Raw genomic sequence first — 26937 nt, 5'->3', positions numbered from 1 at the left:
TACTGTTATCCACGCAGATTTAATCTTTCAAATATTCGCTGGTCTTAAAGATGGATGATGGATCCGACCTGCTGTTGAACAACTTGGAAAAAGTATCTTCGGTGAGGTCACAACAGAACCACAATTCTTTAAGTTTTTGCCGAGCTTTCGATGATTATATCGTCATCACCAGGGCCTATTTATTATAGGAAAATATAGCAGTTAGAACATATTGTATAATGTAAAAAACAAAATTAAAAAACAATTATATTTTTCTTACTTTAACTCAATGAGTGTAGAAATATATCTTGAGAAAAAAACTGCATTTTTAATAAGATTATTTAAAATTAGGTGAAGATCAGTAGAGAGCGAGAAATAAGATGAAGAATGGAATTAATTAAAAACAATAAAAACAACATAATATAAAAAATTAAAAAAAAAAGTTTTCCTCGGTTAAAATATACGTATAAGTACATGCTTCTTTTTTTCTCTTTTCAGCTCCATTGGGATATCACAGTTAAGATTAATTAAGTTTTTTTTTTAAATTAAATTGAACTATATATAGATAACTTAAATTTTTTTTTCTCAAGATATATTTCAACACTCATCAAGTTAAAGTAAGAAAAATATTTATTTTTTTAATTTTGTTTTTTAAATTAAACACTATGTTCTAACTGTTATTTTTTCCTGTAAGGAATAGCCCCTGATGATGTAAATATAATCGTCGAAAGCTAGGCAAAAAGTTAAAAAATTGTCTTTCTCTTATGACCACCGAAGATACTTTTTCCAAGTTATTCACTGGTCTGTTGACTCAACCTGCTTATAGTCCTGACCTGAGGACGGCAAAAAGCCAAAACTATTCTGACAAAACAAGGAGTGGAACCAGATCAAACTACATATGGTTGTAGTTGTGTTGTTAATGTGTAAAAAAGCAGTTCGTTAACTTAAATAAAAAATGATTATAACTTTTAAAAATAGGTCATAGTATTGTGTTGTTTACATTTATATTATGATATGAGCGCAATTTGTTCTTTTAACGGTTATGACTAATCCATCGGACATCAGGATCGATTAATTGCTACGTATTTCAAGATCAACAATGGGCTGTTCAAACAGGAATGACGTACGATTTCCTCTCCTCCAGGACTGACAAAGCAAACATCAGCTGATTCGATCGGCGATTTATTGGTGTAAAATGTGATAACGTAAGAAATATGAGAGAACAAGTGAGATTTAATTCTTTCGCTTACATTAGAATCAGGGATGAGCATCGATAGAAAAACATCAATGGTCACCGTCGATTAAACATCGGAATCTCACCATCGATGGTGGTGCGACCATCGACTCTGGTCTGCATATCGATGGTTTTTGACTAACCACAAATTATTTTCATATTCATAAATTATTTTTACGCGTCACTTTAAAAACATTAATTTTTCAAACTTGGCCATTTCTGAACCTTTATTAGGAATTTGATTAATAAAAACGATGTTATTTTAATAACATTCATTAGGGGTTATTTTTTGCCTTTGGTTCCATTTATAGTTATATATAGATCTCTCGGAACATTTTAAATAAATGACGTCTATTGTTAAAGTATTTTGTGCTGTTTTTTCTACGTTACTTTGGAACGTCTATAATCCAAGCCCCAGTTCCTGTCCCTTGTTCCAAAAAAAAAAAAAAGATTTAACATGTACATAACTAAAATCAACCATATACTTATTTTTTTAAATTATTAAAATCAATTTATCAAAATTTTACAATGAAACACTACCACATCTTCTGCACAACGGAATTTAAATAAAACGTAACTTTAAAGCCAATTTTCCCACTAAGCGATTCTGGTTTTTGAAATAATCTGTCCAGCTTTGGAAAATAATCGTTCAGAGGGAACAGATGCGCCTCTAAGGCAACAAATAGACAGGTTTGGATAGGTCACTTTCATATCAGAAGAATAGGCGTTCTTCCGTATTCACAAAAGTGGAAATTCGGAAAAACTGCAAAAGCGTAGTTTATAAAACCTCGACGCTCGATGTGTCCCACATAATAGAGGCGTGTCATGCCTTGGCTCCATACGGAGAGCGTGTAGGCATGCCGCCGGGCTTAAGAAGAGTTCTCGAGCCCGGTAGCGAGTTTCAGTGTCCCCTGTTCCCTTTTTAGAGGAAATTGGGTTTTTTTTATTGTATATAGTATGTCTTATGTGTTGTGTGTCTATATGTTTTGTCTGAGTGCATGTATTTATTAGCGTGAATGGCGAGGGGTGAGGGTGAAATATAACGTCATCATCACCCCTCGAACGATGAGAGCGTAAGAGTGTGTGCTCGGGGTCGATGACGGAATATTTATAAAAGTACTCCATCGACCTCAATCTAGATTAGTTTGAGTATAGGGTCGGTGGAGGAATATCAAGTACTCCACCGTCCAAACGGAAAGAGTGTATTGTATGGATGTATTTATGTGTATAAATGTATTTATTTGTATGAATGTAGTGTTTGAAAGGGTAAATAGAATACAGGCATAGTTGGGGGCTGAAATGACCTAGATGTCGGAAGCCCCAGTCCAAAAAAAAACCTCGACAGCCCACCATCGATGGTCAAAAACATTGACACAGTGTTGAAAACATCGAACATCGGTCGCCTACCTTCGATGTTTTCTAAACATCGACCATCGATGCTCATCCCTAATTTAGAATAAGGGAACTGGAAATAATGGGCTTTAAAAAGTTTAATTGTTAAGCAAATAAAACAAACTTAAATAGGGTTTATTCCATTGAAAATTACAATCGCAAAACGTCGGTTTAAAGAATTACAACCAGGTTAATAAAAGAAATTAAAAAGACACGTCAAGAAGATCTGTGTCGTTTGAGAATGCAGTTTCATGCCTATTTCAGTAGGAATCAGCTTCCGTTTGAATATAGATTGAAAAAAATTTGAAGTTTACTGTTTTCAATCGAATGAATGTGCGTTCGTAAATTGTTCATGACAGAATCGACAACGAAAATACGACGTGACCGCCTGCGAACGGAGGCTATCTCGTCGAGCAGATGTGTAACAATTTATTGGCCGGTATAATAAAAACTTTACGTTACTGGAAAGAGTTGAAGTTGTGGAGTTCGATAAAGGCCAGAACGAGCGTTAACGGCGAGAAGAGGCCGTCGGATGGCACGGGGTTCGTTCAAACCGTCGATAATCCAAACGGCTCACGCACTAATTCCGCCGACACGTAGGATTTCCCCGCAATGAATTTGTTCGAGGTTTCCCTTTGACAAACAATTGTGAAACTTTTTCATGATTACATCCGGCAATTAGCAGCGGACGACAATGGGACGCGCGTTGTCGAGCCCATTTTCCGCTCCTTTAATCATTTTCATTATATATAAGTAAAAACTCTTTGAGCGTGATTTTACATTGAAAACAGTCCTCCTTTGAAACTTTATCCATGTGCTAAATTAATTCCTTTGCCCGATTATTACTCCCCTTCGTCCAGCCAAGTCGTTTAAATTACCTTTAAATGCGTTCATCTGTAGAAATAAATGTGTTAACCTTTATAAATATTCATCTGTTTTCACCCCTTCGGCTCTATTTTCTGAATCCCGACGCCTTATTTCAGCTATCGTGTATTTTATTAAACGGGTAAGAGAGAGTATTTACTCTCTCTTACCCGTTTAATAATCCTAAGAACTTGTAAACTGTACTTTGGGCGTTTCCGACCAGTGGTCTGCCTATCCTCGCCTTTTGATCTCACCGTGCTTATAACCCTGATCCTCCACGGATGATGATGATGAGTTTGTCCGACCAATAAGAATAGAACTGAAATGAATTGTATTGACCAAACTACAGGTAATTTTACAGGCCAAACTTGTCTGATGTATACTTTGAGAAATAAATGGGCATCAATTAAACTGGTTCCCAAATTATAAATTTGAAAAAATATTTACGGAGGTATTTCAACTTGAACCCCGGGGTGCCAATGTTTTTGAAGAAAAAAAAAGACCATTTGTAAATATATTGTGGGACTCTTGCATTGACGAGTCGCCCTACCAACGCCTTAAGCGGGGAACACACTAAAGCCAGAAACACACTTACCCGATGCTACCCGACGCAAATCCAAACTCCGATTTTCCATAAGGTTGCAATACCCCCGTGCACATCTACCCGATGCTATGCCACGCTAACCTACCCGACGCTCTGCGATCCCCACTATCCAGATTTTCGTCGGGTCGCATCGAGTACAGTCGAAGACAAAAGAACCGGACACTCATATTTTTATTCAAACTACATGTATTATTGTCATTATATTAATTACAACATACTTATTTTAATATAAACCAAATTAAACTGTGATTAAAAATTAATTAGTTTTTATTTAAAAAATTAATTTTAATGGTTTGGTAGAAAATTAATCAAAACACCGGAATACGATTTTTTGATATAATGAATTTAACTAACAATTTATTGTACTCGCTTCGGCGGTACATATACTAAAATTGGAACAATTTATTACTCGGTTTTGCTCGTAAAATTTAATTAATAATTTATTTCATAGTTTTGCTCATAAACTTACACCATTTTCGTCGGGTAGCATCAGAACAGGACACTCATATTTTTTGTAGTTTATTTCAAACTAAGTATATGTAATTTTGTCGTTATTTTAATTACAACATGTTATTTTAATGTAAACCAAATTAAACGAGATAAAAAATGCATGTTTTTATAAACATTGTTTAATTAAATGGTTAGAAGTAACTTTATTTAAAACAATTAAGTTTAACAAACAATTTATTAAATGGTTGTGCTCATATAATTTAACTAACAATTTATTACAAGGTTTTGCTCAAAAAAGTGCATTAAGAACAAAAGATGCGTTGCGATTGTGATAGTGATTATTGTGATAAAAGCTGTGGACTGTACGCGACGTTTGCTTGCGTCGGATAGATGTGCACACCCCACCAAAACGTGGCAAGGCGTCGGGTAGCATCGGGTAGCGTCGCATGGCGTAGCATCGGGTAAGTGTGTTCCTGGCTTTACCCTATGCTACCCGACGCCTTGCCACGTTTTGGTAGGGTGTGCACATCTATGAGAAGTAGAGCGCACGTCGCGTACAGTCGCACAGCATGTATCACAAATCAGTATCACAATCGCAACTCCTCTTTTGTTCTTAATGCACTATTTTGAGCCAAACCTGTAATAAATTGTTGGTTAAATTGTATTAGCCCAACCATGTTAAATTTAATTGTTTAAAAAAAGTTATACCGGTGTTTCGATAAATTTTCTGCCTAACCATCATAAATAAATAATTCTTATAAAAAATGTATGAATTATTGATCTCGTTTAATTTGGTTTACATTAAAATAAGCGTGTTGTAATTAATATAACGACAAAATTACATATACATAGTTCGAAATAAACTACAAAAAATATGAGTGTCCTGTTCTGACGCTACTGGACGAAAATAAATTTTATGAGAAAAACCATGCAATACATTGTTAGTTAAATTTTATGAACAAAATCATGTAATAAATTGTTAATGAAATTTTATGAGCAAAATCGTGTAATAAATTTTAGTTAAATTTTATTAGCACATCCATGTAAATTGTTAGTTAAATTCATTCATAAATAAACGCTAGTCCAGTGTTTTTTTTTTCAATTTTCCGCCAAATCATTTAAATTAACTTGTTAAAATAAAAACTAATGAATTGTTGATCTAGGTTAATTTGGTTTATATTAAAATAACTATGTTGTAATTAATATGACGACAATAATACAAATAGTTTGGAATAAAAGTATGAGTGTCCGGTTCTTTTGTCTTCGACTGTGCTCGATGCGACCCGACGAAAATCTGGAAAGTGGGGATCGCAGAGCGTCAAGTAGGGTAGCATAGCATAGCATCGGGCAGATGTGCACGGGGATAATACAAGTTTATGGAAAAATGGACTTTGATTTGCGTCGGGTAGCGTCGCATGGCGTTGCATCGGGTAAGTGAGTTCCCGGCTTTAACGTTGCTGCGACCAACTCCACAATTATTGTATTGTGTTATGATCCAGACTGACATCACCCTCTGGGCCTATCAATCGTACAGACGTTGATGATCCTTCAATAATTACACTAGTACTATATCTATTAGCGATTTAGATCAACAGACTACTGTGATGACATTGTATGTTTAAGCTTGATCATAATTATCGAATCACTCTGACGCCAGACAGCGGTTTTTTTCCACCGAAATCAGGTGATGCAACGATAGTTTCGCTGAGTCTATTTGCGGCCTCATACGTAAACGTTTTATTTGGCTCGGATCGTGAACGGAGGCCCCGGCTGAGGTGAACGTCTGCATTGAAGTCAGGCCCGTTTATACACCGCCCGACCAAACGGACAGGATATAGAATATTTTACATGGAAGCCTTCGTGTCACGCGAGGATCACCGACGGTCCTGCGGGCAGTTTCATGGCATTCTCCTATTTCGACCTCAGAAACGACAACGTGCTTCAGTCCGACCGATTTCACCTGGCAAATTCTTCGCAAAAGGCTATTGTTACGCTGTTAATATACCAATTCCTCCTGTACTCCACGTAAAATTGAAACAAAACCACTCTATCACTTTTCTTACAATAATCCCATAATTGACCATATTTTACTAGCTCCCCTGGAAAGTTGGAAGGGGCGAACTTAAAACTAGTCCATTACTGGAACTTTCCCGCTGGAATTCAGAAGCATGAATAACAATCTATTACCCCGGTCTCGATTTGAATCCAAAACTAATTTTCCCCCACCCGACCGAGCGATTTTGTGTTCTTTATAAGCACGAAAATTCGCTTTGGGAAAATTTCGAATTATGCGCATTTGTTATCTCTCCGGTGATATATCGAATAAAGTTCACCCTAAGTTGACGACCATTATTCTCGAACCTTTCAATGATCGCTGTGACGCTCTTATTAGACTTGTAGATGCCGAAACGATGTTCCGAATTACACCAATTGGCTCAAATACATGAATTCAGCAGTCTTCAGGTTGTATCATGCCTTTTTGTAAGTTTAAGATCGTATCATTGCAAAAGGCGATTCGTGTCCTCCAATGAAGTCATATCTACTTGTTCAATGATCTTGTGTAAGCAAGGAAATTGGTGATTATGAAAAATATCTTCCGAATAATACAATTTGTTTTCTAAATACCTAAAAAAAATAATGAATATATTTTCGTGGGCTTTTATTATTTTGAACGTGTGGTGTTTAGTGACTGTTACTTGATGATTATTTGGAGGTCGTGAGATGCGGTCTGGTGTGACGTAGGTTTTAGAAACACATTTTCTTTATCGTGCGAACGTTTCGATCTTTATTGAGAAGATGATCTCCCCTGAAGATGATCTCAATAAAGATCGAAATGTTGGCACGGTAAAGAAAATGTTTAGAAATTACGAATGATGGATTGAGTGCGGTGTTCAATCCTTTTTTAAAAAAGACAGTTCCTACTCACCGTAAGTTGTTTTCGAACGATCCGGATTTCGAGCCCTTAGCTCATCATCAGGTTGAAGGATTTATACAACCAAGTCTCTCGACATGAATTGCAAAACTCTAGTCAAAAAGCTTTTCCTAAGTTAGGAAAAGTTTAAACAATGTTTATAAATCCGAGGTGCTGAAGATGATCTCTATAAAGATCGAAACGTTGGCACGATAAAGAAAATGTTTTTCTAAAACCTACGTCACATCAGACGGCATCTCACGACCTAGTTTGTTCCTTGTCATCTGTTTTTTTGTGGAAGTTGGTGAATGGGAAATATTACAGTCCCTAGTTATTAAGAAAACTCACTAGTTCCTAGTGGAATGAGTAGAGATGCTAATATATTTTATTTTCGATTCATTGAACTTCGTTACGGACGGGGTTGGTTTATCTCTTTTGATCAATGGGCTTTTGAGGATAATTTTAGCAGCATAGAATTTCTTGGCTGTAAATTTCATGCCTTTAAGAAAAATTTGAATAAAGTTATTTGTGATAGTAAATATGTAATTTGTGATGTTTCTATTAGGTTTTTACTTTGCATTGTAGTATGTGCCAGATTTATTTTTAACTTCACTAGTTTTCGTGATCCGCATGACCAATTAATATCGTTCAATTAATTAAGGTTTTTAATTGAGATAAAAAAGTCAGTGTCACGAGTGAGATTCGAACCCACGACCTTCGGCTAAATACGCCGCTGCTCTACCAGTTGAGCTATCGTGACTTCGATCCAGACAACAATAAAAAGTAAATTTCACACATTTATTATTTTTTATAGAAATACTTCTGTTCTACGAATCATTTGGAAGTAATTTATTTAGTCGTTACCAAAGAGTGTAAGTATTGCAATGTCATCATTTTTTTTAAGTTTTAAATAGGCTTGATCATCATTACAGGAAGGCTCCGATGAATCGAAGTCACGATAGCTCAAGTGGTATAGCAGCGGCGTATCTAGCCGTGGGTTCGAATCCTTCTCGTGACATTGATTTTTTTATCTTAACTAAAAACCTTAATTAATTGAAATTTATTTTTAACTTTACACTTTGCATTTGATATGCTGCTTATAAATTGTATACATAATTCTTATTTGTGGTGATTAGTGACAGTTAATCGATAATTAGAAAAATATTTTCTTTGTCATGCCAACGTTTCGATCTTTATTGAGATCATCTTCAGGGCCTGGGATTTACAAACATTGTTTACATTTAACAAATACATTTTGAATGTGGAAAAGTGAATTTATACAATGCAAAAAAATATATTTTATATATTCAATCAAAGTATTTCTACTCTCTCAAAGTGTTTGTCTTCTGTGTAATTGTGTCATTCTTGCGTGTCGTGTAAAGAGTGCCAGTGAGATTTTGCTGTTTTATGTTTATATACGTTGGATTTTGAAGGGGTGGGGAAGGAAGTCGGTATAGAAAAGTCATTTTTGTATAAGGCGACAGCTTCTTTGAGGTGAAAAGAGCCGACGAAGGAAAAAAATGTGTTGGTAATGGTTCGGCCAGATTATTCTTTCAGGATTATATAGAAAGGGACAAAATAGGAAAAGGAAAGCTAAATTGTTGGACAATTAGACTATGAAAAATATTTGATGTGTGGAATGTAATGTAATGATATATGTATGTTATCTATGTTGAATTTGATTAATGATATTGGCGTAGCTGCGACTGAGTTTATACATGTATCTGTTCTGTAATTGATGCTGTGTTTATCTCTGTTGATATAAACCATTTCTAAGAAATTATGTTCTGTATGTAATATTTTTGGATTTTGGAAGTCGAAATTGTGTTGGTGTTCAAAATGGTGGGTAGCGAGTGCTGTAGGATTTTGCATGGGTTTTTTGCAATCATAGATATGTAGCTTTACTCTCTTGTCCAGATATTGAAGACCGATGTAAGTTGCCGGACAGTTTAAACAGCTGATCTTGTAGATTACGTCAGATTTATTTGTTATTGGTGTGGGATCTTTAATTTTGAAAAAAGTGTTTGGATTGTTTTATAATTTTTGAAAGCTATTTTGAAGTTATCGGACGAGAGAAATGTGTTTAATTTATGTGTATTTATGCAATACCCCACCCCTTCAAAATCCAACGTATATAAACATAAAACAGCAAAATCTCACTGGCACTCTCAACACGACACGCAAGAATGGCACAATTACACAGAAGACAAAACTTTTGAGTGAGTAGAAATACTTTGATTGAATATAAAAATATATTTTTTGCATTGTATAAATTCACTTTTCCACATCCTAATTGTATTTGTTAATTTTAAACAATGTTTATAAATCCCAGGCCTTGAAGATGATCTCAATAAAGATCGAAACGTTGGCACGATAAAGAAAATGTTTTTCTGAAACCCACGTCACACCAGGCCGCATCTCACGATTTCTGAATAATAATTCTTATTACTCATATATAAACATTGCTATGTTAACTATTATTTAACACTGTTCTATTTAGGAATTTTCCCCTAATATACTTAATAATAAATCAAACGCCGGTGAAAACAAAACCATTTAAAAGAGGAATGGTTACATATCACCCTTTTGTCCACTTTCTGCAATTTTGTATTTATTTACATGTGTATTAAAACCAAAATTTTTTGGGTCTTTTTAGAACGTAACAAACAATATGAATTACAGGAGGAAAAGTGAAGAAAATCATTCATGTTTAACATCTTTTATTATCAACGATCAAAATCATGTTTGGGCTTTAAAACAGTACCCGCTTCGAGTCCTGACAGAGCCCTTATTTAATTATATGGCGACATATAGTTAATTAATGATGGCAGAGAGGTGGAAATGGTATTTGTCGAGTCGGCCCCGTTGATGAGGCCTGCGTGGAAGAGCTGGTGAAATGTCAGTCGTGGATAAGGCCAGCGGTGGACGGGAAGCCCCGTTTATATCGACGCCCGCCGGTGAACTCCGATCATCATTAATTAAACAACATATCGAATTACAACGATTGACAAATTGCTACATCTCGTTGATTCCCGACACACTCTGACATAATATACAAGAATCGGCTTTTATTTGTAAAAAATCTCACTAGTAGTGTATTTTCGTGAAAAACATCGGCATGTACTAGGAGCGTAGAGTTTATTTCTGATTTTTCCGGTTAATTTGATCAATTATGTGACGATATTTTTGGCCTAATTTAAATTAGAATTTAGTTTACTGCTCTGCATGGTTCGTGAGTTTTTTTTTTTTCTGCTTTCAAAAAGTCTTAACAAACGCTATTATTTCCAAAAATTGCCCATTTTTTTTCTTTTCTTAAATTATAGAAATTGTTCCAAATTAATGATTGGGGGCGTTCAAGTTAGGGCTGGGTTTTCCCTTGTGAAGAAAAATTCGAACAGTTTTGCATTGCAAATTGGCTAAACCTCTCATGATGGAAGGAGAGTAGAAATGGTTTCTGGCGGATTAGATCGCCTCATTTGTGAAAATATGAACGACGTCGTTTAAATAAGACCCAAATAATGGCTAGGTTTTAATAAAAAAATTTTATACGATAAGCCATACACAATATAAAATGTTCGACGTTGTTTCAACAATAGTTAATAAAAAAACACCTCTGAAGTTTATTTCGATAAATTAATTTTGAAGTTTTCGATGTCCAAGTATTATTAAGTATTATCTTATAAAAATAATACTCTTAGAATTATAATGACAGGCAACAAGCCAAAGGCAGTCAATGTCATTTTCATCGTACCTCATTAAGGTGAAATAAATTGCGGATTAAAAGTTGGGGCTTTGAGTGATAAAATAGTGGGCCTAGAGCCGAGAATCGGCTTTGAGACACTGTCCTAAAATACTTAAACATTTCATCCAAGTTGAGGGAAAATTCTTGACGTCTACCGGACAACTGAGACTCCTGAAAATTTTCTTCCCTGCTTTCGTTACTTTATTTATGGCGATAATAGTTGCCGATGCGTCAAAGTATTGGACATCAAATGTATGCTTTCAAAGAAACCAAAATGTAACATTACGCATAGATATGTAACACATGATCGCCACTTGTGCGACTACTCGCGATTGTAACGGTCGAGTATCCGATATGGTGGAGGCATCTTCAGAGTACATGAAGTACGAACATTATAAGAGAGAGTGTAAAAATTAATAATATTAAATAGTGAGCGAGTGAATATAACGCACTGTCGGATTCGAATGCAGGGCCGCAAGATTCGAACCCGGAACCTCTACCTCACGATGAGCGCCGTGTCAACGCCTTAACCGCTGCGGCCACCGACCCCCCTCAGTCCTAACAAGTTTCCTTTCAGTATAACCCCTAGACTCGAATATACAATAAAAATATTTACTTCTCATTGAAAATAACAAATTACAATTAATTAAGTTTTTTAGTTGAGATAAAAAAGTCAATAGATCTGAAATCGTGGGGTCGAATCCCGCTCGTGCCATTGCCTTTTTTATCTCAACTAAACACCTAAATAAATTGTATTATATTAATTGGTCAAGCGGATCACGAAATTAGTGAATTTAATGGAATAGAATAACAAAGTTGGTTCATTTCCCAGCTAGGTGAGAAAGTTATGTTAAATCTGTTACCACCATACGAATATAACATTCCTAACCAAAATTAACTTGGGGTTTGTATAATACAATTTTTTCCCTAAAGTTAATCCTTTTCGAAATAAAAGGGGTGGGCCAAATGTTACGAAAAGCATACCCCCTTCCTGCGTCTTCCGCCGGGCATAACTCAGAAATGGTTGATCCTATAAAAAGTTTCCTTTCAGTATAAGTGGCTTAAAATAAGCTCTAGAATCGAATTATACAATAAAAATATTTGCTTCTCATTTAAAATAACAAATTACAATTAATTAAGGTTTTTAGTTGAGATAAAAAGTCAATGGCGTGAGCGGGATTCGAACCCACGATCTTCGGCTAGATACGCCGCTGCTCTAGATCTCTAGATCTGAAGATCGTGGGTTCGAATCCCGCTCGTGCCATTGACTTTTTTATCTCAACTAAAAACCTAAATTAATTGTAATATATTAATTGGTCAAGCGGACCACGAAATTAGTGAATTTACAGGAATAAAATAACAAAGTTGGTTCATTTCCTAGCTAGGTGAGAAAATTATGTTAAATCTGTTACCACCATACGTATGTAACTTTCCTAACCAAAATTAACTTGTGGTTTGTATAAGACCATTTTTTCGTAAAGTTAATCGGTTTCTAATTAAAAAGTTGGACTATAGCAGCTGATACACCCTGTACATATTCGACATCATCTACAACAAAACCAACATATAAAATAGTTTAAATTTTGACTTACTAAAACTTTTACTTTTACTAAAACAGACAACAACCATTATAACATTTGCAGACAATCAACGACGACAATCATTAACACATTATACAAGCAAGTCATTTGTAAGGTTACTTAAAAATAACCAATTGCAAGTAGAAACACGAAGTACAAGAGATAACCCAACAACGACTACAACACAGTTACGGTTAGTAAACAAGTGAACAAGAGAGATGAAACTTTAACCAAAACGGCACAACAAAAATATGCATTAAAGGGCCCACGTTCATTATGTAGGGAAATAAAATTTAAATTAATGAATCTATTTACCAAATTAGACTTATAGCCTGCACTGTAAACACAAGTAGAAAACAGCTTAGGAACATCACCATCATGGCTGACTGGCTAGACAAAAACCGCATATGCAAAAAAATTATTAACGCGAGACAGATACATCGGACTAAACAAAAAACAAAACTGAAAGAGCTATAATAAAAACATACAAGGCCATTTAGCGACAACGAAGGAAAACAAAATGCGCGACTTCGTACAATCTTCAAATTACTCGTACCAAAAGAGAAAAAATTGGACATGCTTAAGAATGTAAATATATACAAACATATCGCATTGAACGTAAAAAGCAACAACCTTGTGCCATGGTTGTCAAATCGACAATTCACTGACACACCATTACACTGTTTCAAACATTAGGCCTAACATCTTTGGTGGATTAAGTCTTGATTTGTTCCTCGTCTCCTTTTCCTTTTTAAGTTGAGCTTAATGTTTGAGATAGTGAAAATGTTGTGTGAGTGTGAGTTCTTGATTTGTACAAGTCCTGAGTCTCAGTTGCCATAAACAAATCTAAAACATACCAAAGGATCCTGGAATGATAACTTTCTTATCAGGGTGATTCTTATTATAACATTCCTGAAATTATGAATGATTTCATAGCTTTCTTCTTACTACATTAAGCAACTGAATATCCACAAATCTATCTTCAAATGATTCATTGAGTTTGAAGCTTCCAGTATAATTAATATTTTTATGAAAGGTATTGGTTGAAATGAAAAACGTTAGTGTCACGAGTGGGATTCGAACCCACGACCTTCGGCTCAATACGCCGCTGCTCTAACCACTTGCGCTATCTTGACTTCGATCCACTCGGACACCAACTCCCCATCTCAGTCTATAACCGTTCGAACCTTTCCTCTTTTTGCCATTTTTCAATTGTCGTGTAATCAGGATTTGATTCTCGGCGTCATATTGGCTACGGAGAGCTGTTAGTGAAGACATACTTCGTTTTACTTATTAAATCTATTATATTTAGTGGTCTGATTGACAAAATAACTTTTTTCAATTAATTAATCTTTTTATGAACGGTATTGGTTGAAATGAAAAAGTTAGTGTCACGAGTAATAGCTCCAGTGGTTAGAGCAGCGGCACATTGAGCCGAAGATCGTGGGTTCAAACCCACTCGTGACACTAACTTTTTCATTTTAACGAATACCTTTCATAAAAACATTAATTAATTGAAAAAAGTTATTTTGTCAATCAGACCACGAAACCTAATGGATTTAATATTTTTTGTACAGCCCAGCACAGGCTGAATGACGTCCTCAATATCGTAAAGTTTACTGAATAACAAGATTGAAATATGATCGACTTACCAGTGAACAAGATCGAACCGAGCGGCCAAACATTTCAAACTTATTGAATAAAAGGGCAATAAACTTTTTGTCAAAATGTTTTACTGTAATTCAAATATAATTGGATCCTTTCCGGATTTAATTTAGTATAATTTTTTTGTAATTTCTACCTAATTAGCTACTTGATTGGAAATATTGTTTACAATTAAATTCATATTTTTGTTTTGGTCTACATATTCACTTCCTTAAATTTAATGTCATTTTGCATGTTAACTTCAGTGTTTATTGCATTACCTCAAGTAATTTTCAGTAACTACCATACACACTACCAACACTAACTACCAAAAATGTTCTATTCGATTCGTATTGAAGGGAAAGAGAATTAATGAGAGTGGTGAATAATTCAATTGCTTTTAAGGATTAATAAACTTCTATCAAAACAAAACCAAACGTTTTGCGTCGTACACCTACGATGAACGGGATGTGGACATATAAGTCAAATAAACCCCCCTCCCCAATTTAACCCCCCCCCCAAATATGACCTTCTGAACTACAATCAAAAGAGAAACTGCGGTGGGCTATTTTTGCATACTTAACCTTTCTCAACTCCGAAAGGCCAAAACGCGTCGGATAGAACTTTTTTATATATTTTTTACGAGGGTTCGCAACAGCAGAGGTTATATCAACCCTCGGGTAAAAAAACGCTACAAAAAAAAGCTCATTTGTAAGTATGTCGGATTCGAATGCAGGGCTGGATTCGAACCGGGTGCCTTTACCTTACAGTGATGAGCGCCGGGTCAACGCCTAAACCGTTGCAGCCACCGACGCTCCCAATCTGATAGAACAAAACGGCGAGGAAAGAAAGATTGATCTACAGAGAATAATTCATTTTGTGGAGAGACTACTTGCAATTTTCTGATAAACCTGGAGGATGTTTATATTTTTAACGCCTATCATGGGCAGATAAGCTCTTGAAGGATGGACCAGCCTGTTATGAAATTTGCCCGGTTTTCTTTCAAAAATTACTTTGGCCTCTTTCCAACACAAAAAATACGGGACGTCAAATTATTAAACGAGGAGGGAACTATTGTACTCGGCTCACTTTCTGGAAGATAAAGACAAGCGAGATTATGACCGGTTTTGTCCGTTGCCCTCTCGCTTATCGAGATGTCCATTGTGCTTCGTTTAATAACAAAAACTTTTAAAAAAAACAACCTAATTTTTCGAAACACGGGAAATAAGCTTTTCTTCCTTATTTCCTTTTTACGGCATCGCGACTGGCTTAGGTATAATCATTTGAGAAAACAGTCGCCCCTTCGGCTACTCGGCGAGATTTAATTTGGGCCCAACTTTTTTCTCGGAGGGAAACGAGTTTGAATTTAAACCAGTTACGTTTCTCGCCGACAGGAGCAAAAGTTTCAGACAATATTTTCATCTCTCCCGCTTCATCATGGGGCTGCGCGAAATTATGAGCGGAAATTATTCACTTTACGCTCACGAAATTGGCTGCGTCCTAACATTTAAGCTAAATGGCCTGAGCTCTTTAATTTTATCGTCAACAGGTCAACCTGTCGATGTTACTTACAAAGATTGCATATTTGGAAGAAAGTAACATTTGGTATTGTTTCGATTTAAGATAATGGAAATTGGATCATCCACATGAGGAACAGTTCTGGGAAATGTGATAAGTTGCCGTCAAGGGTCAAGACTCCTCGGATCCCTCTAATAAAGGTAATAACAGGTCGATGAATAGACAATCAGGGCTTATAAGACTAAGAGGGATGTTCGGACGAAGCAGACGAAGTGGCCGGAAAGCCTTCAATAATCCCCGGGTTCCTTTGAGCCGAATCGGGAGACTAATCTTGAAATAATATCCGCCCCTAACGGGCCTGCTCGAATGGAAATAGAACGGAACGCAAATAGGTTAGGAGAGAACACAGTTGCAAATAAATTTTCTTATTATCGTTATGATAAAATATCATAAATCAAACTGTCCACATATACTCGTTAAAACATGATCTCGTTAAGGTGATAACATCTTGATTTATGCTACCGGAGTTAAGAAGCCAATTTTCTTCATTTTATTATTATCAATCTCGTGAAACTTGTTACTAAGATGATAGATTTTTATAGGGCTAGGAAGGAACGCCAGTTTAACGTTGTTAACATTTGTGTTAACATTTAGTGACCGTTAGTTAATGATTATTCAGAAATCGTGAGATGCGGTCTGGTGTGACGTAGATTTTAGAAAACACAGTTTATTTGTCGTGCCAACGTTTCGATCTTTATTGAGATCATCTTCAGGGCCTGAGATTTATTTGTTTAAATTTTACAAATACATGTAGGATGTGGGGAAAAAACCACAAGAACATAAAGATATACAAACTTATCCTCCATAACAATCACTACCCTAAACATATAATCAACAGAATAATCAACAACTAACACCATCCACTATTACTAATAATACTACATCAAATCTATCAAATACAGACAAACCAACATACATATCCATGTCATTCATTCACGGCCTATCACATAAATTAAATACATTTCTCTTTTCCGATAGCTTTAAAATAGCTTTCAAAAACTATAAAACAATTCACACACTTTTTTCCAAAATTAAAGATCCCACACCAGTAACAAATAAATCTGACGTAATATACAAAATCAATTGTTTAAATAAGAGAGTAAAGCCAGAAACACACTTACTCGATGCTACGCCATGCGACGCTACCCGATGCTACCCGACGCAAATCCAAACTCCGATTTTCCATAAGGTTGGATGCTATGCCACGCTAACCTACCCGACGCTCTGCGATCCCCACTGTCCAGATTTTCGTCGGGTCGCATCGAGTACAGTCGAAGACAAAAGAACCGGACACTCATATTTTTATTCAAACTACATGTATTATTGTCGTTATATTAATTACAACATACTTATTTTAATATAAGCCAAATTAAACTGTGATTAAAAATTAATTAGTTTTTATTTAAAAAATTAATTTTAATGGTTTGGTAGAAAATTAATCAAAACACCGGAATACGATTTTTTGATATAATGAATTTAACTAACAATTTATTGTACTCGCTTCGGCGGTACATATACTAAAATTGGAACAATTTATTACTCGGTTTTGCTCATAAAATTTAATTAACAATTTATTTCATAGTTTTGCTCGTAAAATTACACCATTTTGTTGTAATGTCGGGTAGCATCAGAACAGGACACTCATATTTTTTGTAGTTTATTTCAAACTAAGTATATGTAATTTTGTCGTTATTTTAATTACAACATGGTATTTTAATGTAAACCAAATTAAACGAGATAAAAAAAATGCATAAGTTTTTATAAACATTGTTTAGTTATGATGGTTAGGAGTTTATTTAAAACAATTACGTATAACAAACAATTTATCAGATGGTTGTGCTCATAAAATTTAATTAACAATTTATTACAAGGTTTTGCTCAAAATAGTGCATTAAGAACAAAAGATGCGTTGCGATTGTGATAGTGATTATTGTGACAAACGCTGTGGACTGTACGCGACGTGTGCTTGCGTCGGATAGATTTGGACACCCCACCAAAACGTGGCAAGGCGTCGGGTAGCATCGGGTTGCGCCGCATGGCGTAGCATCGGGGAAGTGTGTTTCTGGCTTAAAGCAGCACATTTATGATTGCAAAAAATCCAAAGAAAATCCTACAGCACTGGCTACCCACCATTTTAAACACCAAGATAATTTCGACTTCAACAATCCAAAAATATTACACACAGAAGAAAACAAACATGAACGTAACTTTTTAGAAATGGTTTACATCAACAGAGATAAACACAGCTTCAATTACAGAACGGACACATGTAAACTCAGTCGCAGCTAGGCCGAACCAGTACCAATTTTTTCCCATTGTCGGCTCCTCATATAAAAATGTCTTTCTATCCCGACTCCGATCCCCACCCTTTTAAAATCCAACGTATATAAACATAAAACATCAATATTTCACTGGCACTCTCCACACGGTACACAAGAACGACACAATTACGCAGAAAATAAATACTTTGATTAAATATAAAATTTTCTATCATTGTATAAATTTCTTTTCACACCCTACATGTATTTGTAAAATTTAAACAATGTATATAAATCTCAGGCCCTGAAGATGATCTCGTTAAAGATCGAAACGTTGGCACGATAAAGAAAAATGTTTTTCTAAAACCTACTTCACACCCGATCTCCACGATCTCCAAATAATAGTTGTTAACATTTTTTCTGATCTGATTTACTCATTCAGGGCTCTTGTCTCGTATTAGATGTTTTGTCATTACGTGGTCATATGATTAAGAGAATTTATACATTTTTAGTACCACATTGAGTAACAGCGATGGTCGAATGAAAATAACATTATATACATTATTACATTATCCGTTATAATATAATAAAAATGTTATTTTACAAAGTATTGTTTTGATGAAAAACGCTTCTTTACTGTATTGATTGAATATTTTCCTCCCCAGGCAACGTTATGGATTTACCCAGTTAATTGTTCTTTTCTCACTGAAGAAGACCGATTGCCTACCTAACAAACTTTTTGTTTCAAAGAAGCATTAAAATCAGGCAGATTTAATTACCATTTTGCCCTCGAGACTGTTTTACAAACACAGACTCGACCATCAGCCCTGACTTTTACGTTAACCAACCGAGGCCAAAACGGTTTCATCAGCAAAATTAGCCTTTTGTTGAAGATTTCTAGAAATATTTTCGGATACGATAGGCTTAAGCCTTTTTATTCTGTATTAATTTCGCCATCTTGAATACTGTCGAAAGATGTTTTGTTGGTGATTATTTTATGGTGGTTTTGATTTGATTAATTTACCTAATTTTCTGAAGATTAATGGTACTATTTATTCAGCCAAGTATCCCACTCTCAATGATATTTTAGTTGTAGGTAATGCTGTTCAATTTGGTCAGGAAATTTTGATATTTTTTGTATTATAGAACAAGATTCACCATAAATAAATAATGGATCTGATAAAACTGTCGAGTGGGTACAACTGTCCCGTCACATCGAATCACAATTACATCAATTTCGCATCAGGCGACACATTGTCACGTCCGCGATCTCGTTTTCAGCTTACCAAATGATCTAATTCCTAAAAGATTCGATAATTATTTCTCAGTGACCTGTGGTGCAGCGTCAGAATGGCTTTTCCGCTCCTACGATATAATTGAGGTTCAGGCAAAATGTCCCATTGTTCGGTGCAAAGGAAAAAAAAAGATACACACAAAAATTAGACTAATGGGACGGCCCCTTGATCGTGATGACTGTCTTCATCCCGGCGATCTTGACCCGAAAGGGCGCAACGAAGAGATGCGTGAGAGAACGTTTCGTCCTTGGCGGCCAGGATCTTATCTTTTTTCTTAGCCTTTTGCTCCCAATTCCAGCACTGTTTCCTGTAATTGTCACTTCCCGGATAATCTGACAAATCGTAAACAAGCGGAAGGCGAGATAGGAGAAAGACGCTTTCGCGCTTTAAGATTTTTCTACAAACCAGTGTGGCCTTTTTTGCATCAACTTACATTAAACAATAACAATAAAATAACCATCAATATGTTGTAGTAACTTCAGTTGACGACACTGCAGTAGGGAACACACTTACCCGATGCGACTCTATTCGATGCTACCCGACGCCTTGTCACGTTTTGGTAGGGTGTGCACATTTATGCGACGTCAGGCGCACGCCACGTACAGTCGCAACGTCTCTTTTGTTCTTAATGCACTATATTGAGCATTGAAATAAATTTTAGTTAAATTTTATGAGCACATCCATGTAATAAATTGTTACTTGAATTCATTCATCAGTAAATTCTATTCCGGTGTTTTGTTCAATTTTCTGCCAAATCAGTCAAATTAATTTTTTTAAATAAAAACGAATGAATTTTTGATCTCGTTTAATTTGGTTTACAATAAAATAAGCATGTTGTAATTAATATAACGACAAAATTTCATATACTTAGTTTAAAATAAACTACAAAAAAGATGAGTGTCCTGTTCTGATGCTACCCGACATTACAAAATGGTGTAATTTTATGAGCAAAACTATGAAATAAATTGTTAGTTAAATTGTATGAGTAAAACCGTGTAATAAATTGTTAGTTAAATTCATTATATCAAAAAATGGTTTTCGGTGTTTTGATCAATTTTCTACCAAACCATTAAAATTATTTTTTAAAACAATAAAAATAATGGATTTTTGAACTCGGTTAATTTGGTTTAGATTAAAATAAGTATGTTGTAATTAATTACAACTTACGATTTTCCTTTCTCGAAGGTGGGATAATAGGTCATCTCAAAAAAAAAGTTTTCCTTTCAATCCACGACGTTCCGGATTTATTTTAATCCTTCCTCAGGTGAGTTATTGCAGTGGTTAAAACAGTGGTCGTCAGTTTTAATATTTTGTAACAGTTTATTTTTAAAAAAGAGGCAGAGTGGTACATATTTAAGTCTTTCAGACTCCGAAGAAACGTTTTAATATTTTGACCTGACAATAATAAATATAGTTTGAATAAAAATATGAGTGTCCGGTTCTTTTGTTTCCGACTGTACTCGATGCTACTCGACGATAATCAGTTCATAGCGAGATAGGGTAGCGTAGAGTAGCGTAGCGTTGCGTGGCAGATGTGCACGGGTCACTTTAGATTGGCATGGAGTAGCATCGGGTAGCGTTGCATTGGTTTTGTGTGTTTCCCGCTCACTGCGATTTTTAAATATGCTGTTTTTTAAACGCGTCACAGATTGATGGTCTTGACTTTCCTTGCTTATAACCTTATTAATTCATTACGACCCAATACTGAATGTCGAAAGCTAAAACTCATCTCAGAAACAAAAACAGCAATTATAGGCAAATGGTCAATGAAAATGATGAGAATATCATCAGGAATTACATAACCATTTAATAACATACCTAACCTTTTCGCCGACTAAAGAGCTAAAGAGACGATGGCCGCGAGATCTCGTAAGAAGTGATGATGATGATAGTGAAAGTGATAATTTTTTTTTTTTTTTTTTTTGCGTTATGAACTATGCATATTAGCCATGTGACAAATTCGTATATGTGTGTTCAAATTTGGGGGGTTATTGGGAAAAAAGGGCCAGGGGCAACGGTGGGAATCGAACCCACGACCGCGGCGTGAGAGTCTCTCATGCTAACCACTCGGCTACCGCGGTCCCCAATGCCTTTTTCCAGCATTGGTAAACCGTATTCTTCTTCACGATAACACCAGGCCCTGCGGAAACTTAAGGACTTCGGATATTCACCCTTACCGCACCCTCCATATTCACTCGACTTCTCGTCTACAGACTTCCACTTTTTTAAAGGTATTTTGATCACTTCTTGATAGATGAAAATGATAATGAGACAAGTATTAACTAAACAGATAGTAGTTTGGAATCATTGGAATAGTACTAACGGGTATTTTCTCCACTATTGTTTTTCATTTTGTATATATTTCCTTTCTCACTGTTACATATTTGAAGGTAATTGTAATGTACTGAAAATTTTTAAAAACGATGGGGCCACGGTAGCCGATTGCTTAAGGCGTCAGACTCTCGGCTAGTAGATCCCTAGGCCGTGGGTTCGATCCCTACCGTCGTCTCTGGACTTTTTCTGACCTAAGGGGACCGGTGACCGCAATTGAAAGAAATTGACACGGCACTCATCAATGGAAGGGGCGGGATCGGATCTCAGTGACCCTGAATATGGTCCTAACCCCCTTCAAAAATGAGTTTCTCCGATGGAAGAACACCGGTACAACGGGGGCTTAAGTTCACATTTGTGTTGCGAGCCCTCCCCCACAATATGGAGCCAGGGATAAAGTACAATAAGCTGTACAGCTCAGCTGCAGTGCTCAGGAGGGAACTCCTCCAGTCCCTGGTATCCAAATTAAAAAAAATAATAATAATAAAAATGCACTGAAAATTTTAAAAACATATTTCTTTTTTCTATATTACTTTTTATTTTAGTAAAAATAATAATAAATTGTGTTTTAACCAGCATGTATTGCGGTTTTGTTTAGTTAACTGTATTTTTTGTTTTGTTTTTTTGTCATTATCGTGTTATAAATTTACTTTAGCCTTTTATCTGTTTGGCTTTTTAAAATATTCAACAGTTTTTGTTTACTAATGAAGGTTGTGAGTACCTGGTTAAACTGTAATGTTTGGCAATAACAAACTGTTTATTTAGCAAAAAGCATTCTGACAGGTTACTTCCTAAGTTGTACCGGTTCCAAATTTATTCAGAGAGGTTGCCTACCAACAAACTAAATATTCTCTACAATCTCCGCTTTTCCTTGTGACAAAAACAACGAAAAACAATGATCTTCAGTAAATAAGATTTATTGAAAAAGTCTTGATGGAAAAGAAGACGAATAGGAGCTAATATGTCAGAATTTTGACCGTTGGTATAAGAAATTTGCGGTAGATCATTCGGTTTGTTTTCTCAGGGGATCATTCGTCACTCGACGGGGACATCACGGAATCGGGCATCCCACACGACTGCACACCGGCTCAGATAAAATTGACCCCCTGTGGGAAAGTCAGACGCCATAGGGTCTACTTTCGGAAATGACGCGTGGAGTGTGCGTGCTGTCGAATGTACTGTCTGAAAATGTAGCAAATCCACTACTCAAGTCGTTCCCGCACATATCGATACTAATAAGACGGTCGATGGCGGAAACACGCGAAATGTAAATGTGTTCGGGGCTTTTTATCGAACTTCTTCCAAGGCATGACTTTTATTATATATCACTGATGCCCGTTAATAAATCGGTCCTCGACATAAGAAGTTCCCTTCCTCCCATACACCTCACCGTCATAGTGGCACACGCTGCGAATACGTAGCGAAAGGTACGATCTGGGTTCATTCAAATACAGTGCCCGCGTATTTGTTGCCCAGTTTCCCACATTTTCCGTGTCCGGTTAAATTATATTTATTATTTTACCCCTTACCCTTTGTTAAGGTTGACAAAGCCAAAAACATTCGTGGAGTGAGTACATCTAAAGTGGATTAGAATGCCGTATACGTCATGGTTTATCTCAATCCGTTCAAACGTCACGATTTTTTAATGTTTATTTAGGAAAAACATGTTTCTTTACATAAAACCTGAATTTTCTCCCCTCTGATGTAACTTTTCCAACTTTTGACCCTATTTTTTGATTTAGCAAAGAATTTCCTTTGCCATTAGTCCACCCTTGTTGTGCAAATTGCCAGTCTATTAACTATTTACAAAATAACTGCACAAACATCATTAAATTTTCGAAATGGTGATTTTGGATCAACTTCTTTAAACTGTAGCCGTTACATTATGTTTTTAAAAATGTCAAAATCAGCTATGAACGTTAGTATTTTATGAGCTTTCCAACAGGCTGTTCGAAACGTAGATTATCTTGTTTTTTTCAATGAGCTATTTCAGTTGGAAGCTGGGAAAACATAGTCGGGACCTATCCTCGGTATTAAATGCAGGATCCAAGAGTTGATCGGGTTTTCATTTTGAAGAACAAATGTTTATTTACTAGAACACCATCCCTAACCATCCCTAAAATTTTCCACAATGAGTTTACTTGCTTACATTACCGCAATGAATTGGCTATCACGGTTTCCTGGCATTCCATAAACATATGGAGCACGGTAAAGAGACGGGACATCGTTCGCCATATCCAACATGCGCTCTTCTTATAGAATGGGTATTCTGTTCCAAAGGATGTAATCCGATCGCTCAATGCACATAATTAATTGCTTACATTGAATTTACATGCCTGATAAACATCTTATGCTATTCATTTGATTCCTAGTATATGTCCCCGATCCTGGTACCTGGTAAAGATTTATTACCTAGTTTTGCTTTTAATAACGCGTATCACCTCTTCTGGCCTCGCAGCCGGCCTTAGGTCTCCCACTCATGGAGTAAATAAGCGATCGGATTACATCTTATGAAACAGAATACCCATTCTACAAGAAGAGTGCTTGTTGGATATGGCGAACGATGTACCTTGCCCCGTATGTTCTAAGGGATTCATATCAGGAAAATGTGATAGCCAATTCATTGCAGTAATCCCTACTACTCCAAGTAACGGGAGCTACATGCGGTCGAGCGTTATCAAGCACTGACACGAACTTGTCCCCAATAAATAATTCTAATCGGCCACAGTTTAGAGAAGGTCTTCCTTAACCTTAGTGCAGACAAACATCCATTCTGTATGATAATCAATTCGGCATGGGTTTGGCCGTTGATTCCACTCCTTGCCGAAATTGTCTATCTTTGCAAAGGCCGTGACCCACACGTGACATTTAAAGCAAAACGTTCTCCATGCCTTCTCAATACTCGGTAATTTTGTGCGTTTATTTACTAATTAATTTTTCCAGAATGTATTTGGTTACAATGAATTTACATGCCTGATAAACTCCTATGCTATGCATTTGATTCCTAGTATATGTCCCCGAAACTGGTACCTGGTAACAATTTATTACATGATTTTGCTCTTAATAACATGTATCACATCTTCTGGCCTCGCGGTCGGCCTTAGGTCTTTAAGCCGTCGAATAAATAAGCGATCGGATTACATCCTATGAAACAGAATACCCATTCTACAAGAAAAGCGCTTGTTGGATGTGGCGAACGATGTCCCGTCTTTTTACCTTGCCCCGTATGTTCTAAGGGATTCATGTCAGGAAAATGTGATAGCCAATTCATTGCAGTAATCCCTACTTCTCCAAATAACGGGAGCTACATGCGGTCGAGCGTTATCAAGCACTGACACGAACTTGTCCCCAATAAATGGTGCTAATCGGCCACAGTTTAGAGAAGGTCTTCCTTAACCTTAGTGCAAACAAACATCCATTCTGTATGATAATCAATTCGGCATGGGTTTGGCCGTTGATTCCACTCCTTACCGAAATTGTCTGTCTTTGCAAAGGCCGTGACTCACGCTTGACACTTGAAGCAAAGCATTCTCCATGCCTTCTCAATACTCGGTAATTTTGTGCGTTTATTTACTAATTAATTTTTACAGAATGTATTTGGTTACAATGAATTTATATGCCTGATTTAACTCCTATGCTATGCGTTTGATTTCTAGTGTATGTCCTCGACCCTGGTACCTGGTAACAATTTCTCACCTGGTTTTGCTCTTATATATTATATCACCTCTTCAGGCCTCGCGTCGGGCCTTAGATCTACTTGCCATCGAGTAAATAAGCGATCGGATTACATCTTATGAAACAGAATAACCATTCTACAAGATGAGCGCTTGTTGGAATTGGCGAATGATGTCCCGGCTCTTTATCGTACCCAATTTGGTCTATGGCATTCATGTCAGAAGAACCTGCAAGCCAATTCATTGCAGTAAACCCTACATCCTCCAAGTAAGGGGAGCTACATGCATTCGAGCGTTATCAAGTTGAAACGAAGTTGACCCCATTGAATGGAGCTAATGGACCACAGTTTCGAGATCTTCCTTATCTTAGTGCAGTTAATTTTGTATGATAAACGGTTAGGCATTCCACTCCATGCCAAACTGTCTTTGCACTGTCGTAGGGCTGTGATTCAGCAAAGCGTTCTCCATTCCTTCTCAGTACACGGTCCCGGTCTTCATTGCCACAAACCAAACCGGCACTTGTCTGTGTAGAGAACTATTGTTCAAGTGTCCAAATGAAATGCTGATTTGCGAATAGTCGCCTTTCTATTCGATTCTTCTCCAGTAGTAGAATACCTGGTTATGAGTATTGTTTGATTAACAGTATTAATATCTTCAATTAAAGCTTTTCGAACAATATTAAAAATGGATAAATTAGTTGCCCTCCTAAGTGCGATATCCATAAAATATTCATCTTGTACATATGGTCACTGTTGCTACTATTTGAAAATCGTGTCTTTTCCCTTGATGTTGGGTTGAAAAAAGGAAATATTAACCTGCGGAGAGGTTTTCAAAATTTCACGAAGCTTGGTCCTTTAATCATCGATCCTTTTATCAGCCCTGGTTCCCTCGAGTGGATCGTATGGCTTTTATTCTATCAAATGGTTCGGGGAAATGAAATTTGCAGTCTACAACCCTCCTGTACCGTTAAAAAAATTCTTCGTTGTTACTTTTTTTTATCGTCGACAAACCTTGATAAGAACATTTCTCAGCGATCTGGTGGTTTTACGGTCCAAAGAAACTTTTTATCATATAAACTTCATTAAATATTAGTTAAGTGTTTATTGACAAGTCGTTTATTTCCATTAGTAAGGTTGCTTCAGGTTAAACGAAAACTACAGGAAATAAAATGCAGAGATTCAAATTGACACGATGTTCGCTCAGCGGGGAAAGGTGAAATTCGAATGTGTCGTTATGTAAAGCTTCATGGGTCGTCTGAAGTGATTATCCCACTGTGAATTTCTTCTATAGCCTCACATGCTGTCTTCTCTTTATAAGTTCCGAAAGATAATTAAACTTTCTCCTTGAAATGTAAGAGTTGTATCGAAACGAAAATGTCTGGGCAACCATATTTGTTTACCC

At 36.2% G+C, this 26937-nt stretch overlaps 1 protein-coding gene across 7 annotated transcripts in view; it reads left to right on the top strand.

The window, feature by feature from the left end:
• LOC106673148 overlaps positions 1-26937 on the top strand; it is a 472569-nt gene that overhangs the window by 278780 nt on the left and 166852 nt on the right. The window lies entirely within an intron of this gene.

Source organism: Cimex lectularius, unplaced genomic scaffold (assembly GCF_000648675.2).
Source record: "Cimex lectularius strain Harlan isolate CLEC.00 unplaced genomic scaffold, Clec_2.1 scaffold276, whole genome shotgun sequence".
NCBI lineage: Eukaryota > Metazoa > Arthropoda > Insecta > Hemiptera > Cimicidae > Cimex > Cimex lectularius.
The sequence above is the reverse complement of the archived record's forward strand: the minus strand, read 5'-3'. Positions and strand labels throughout refer to the sequence as shown.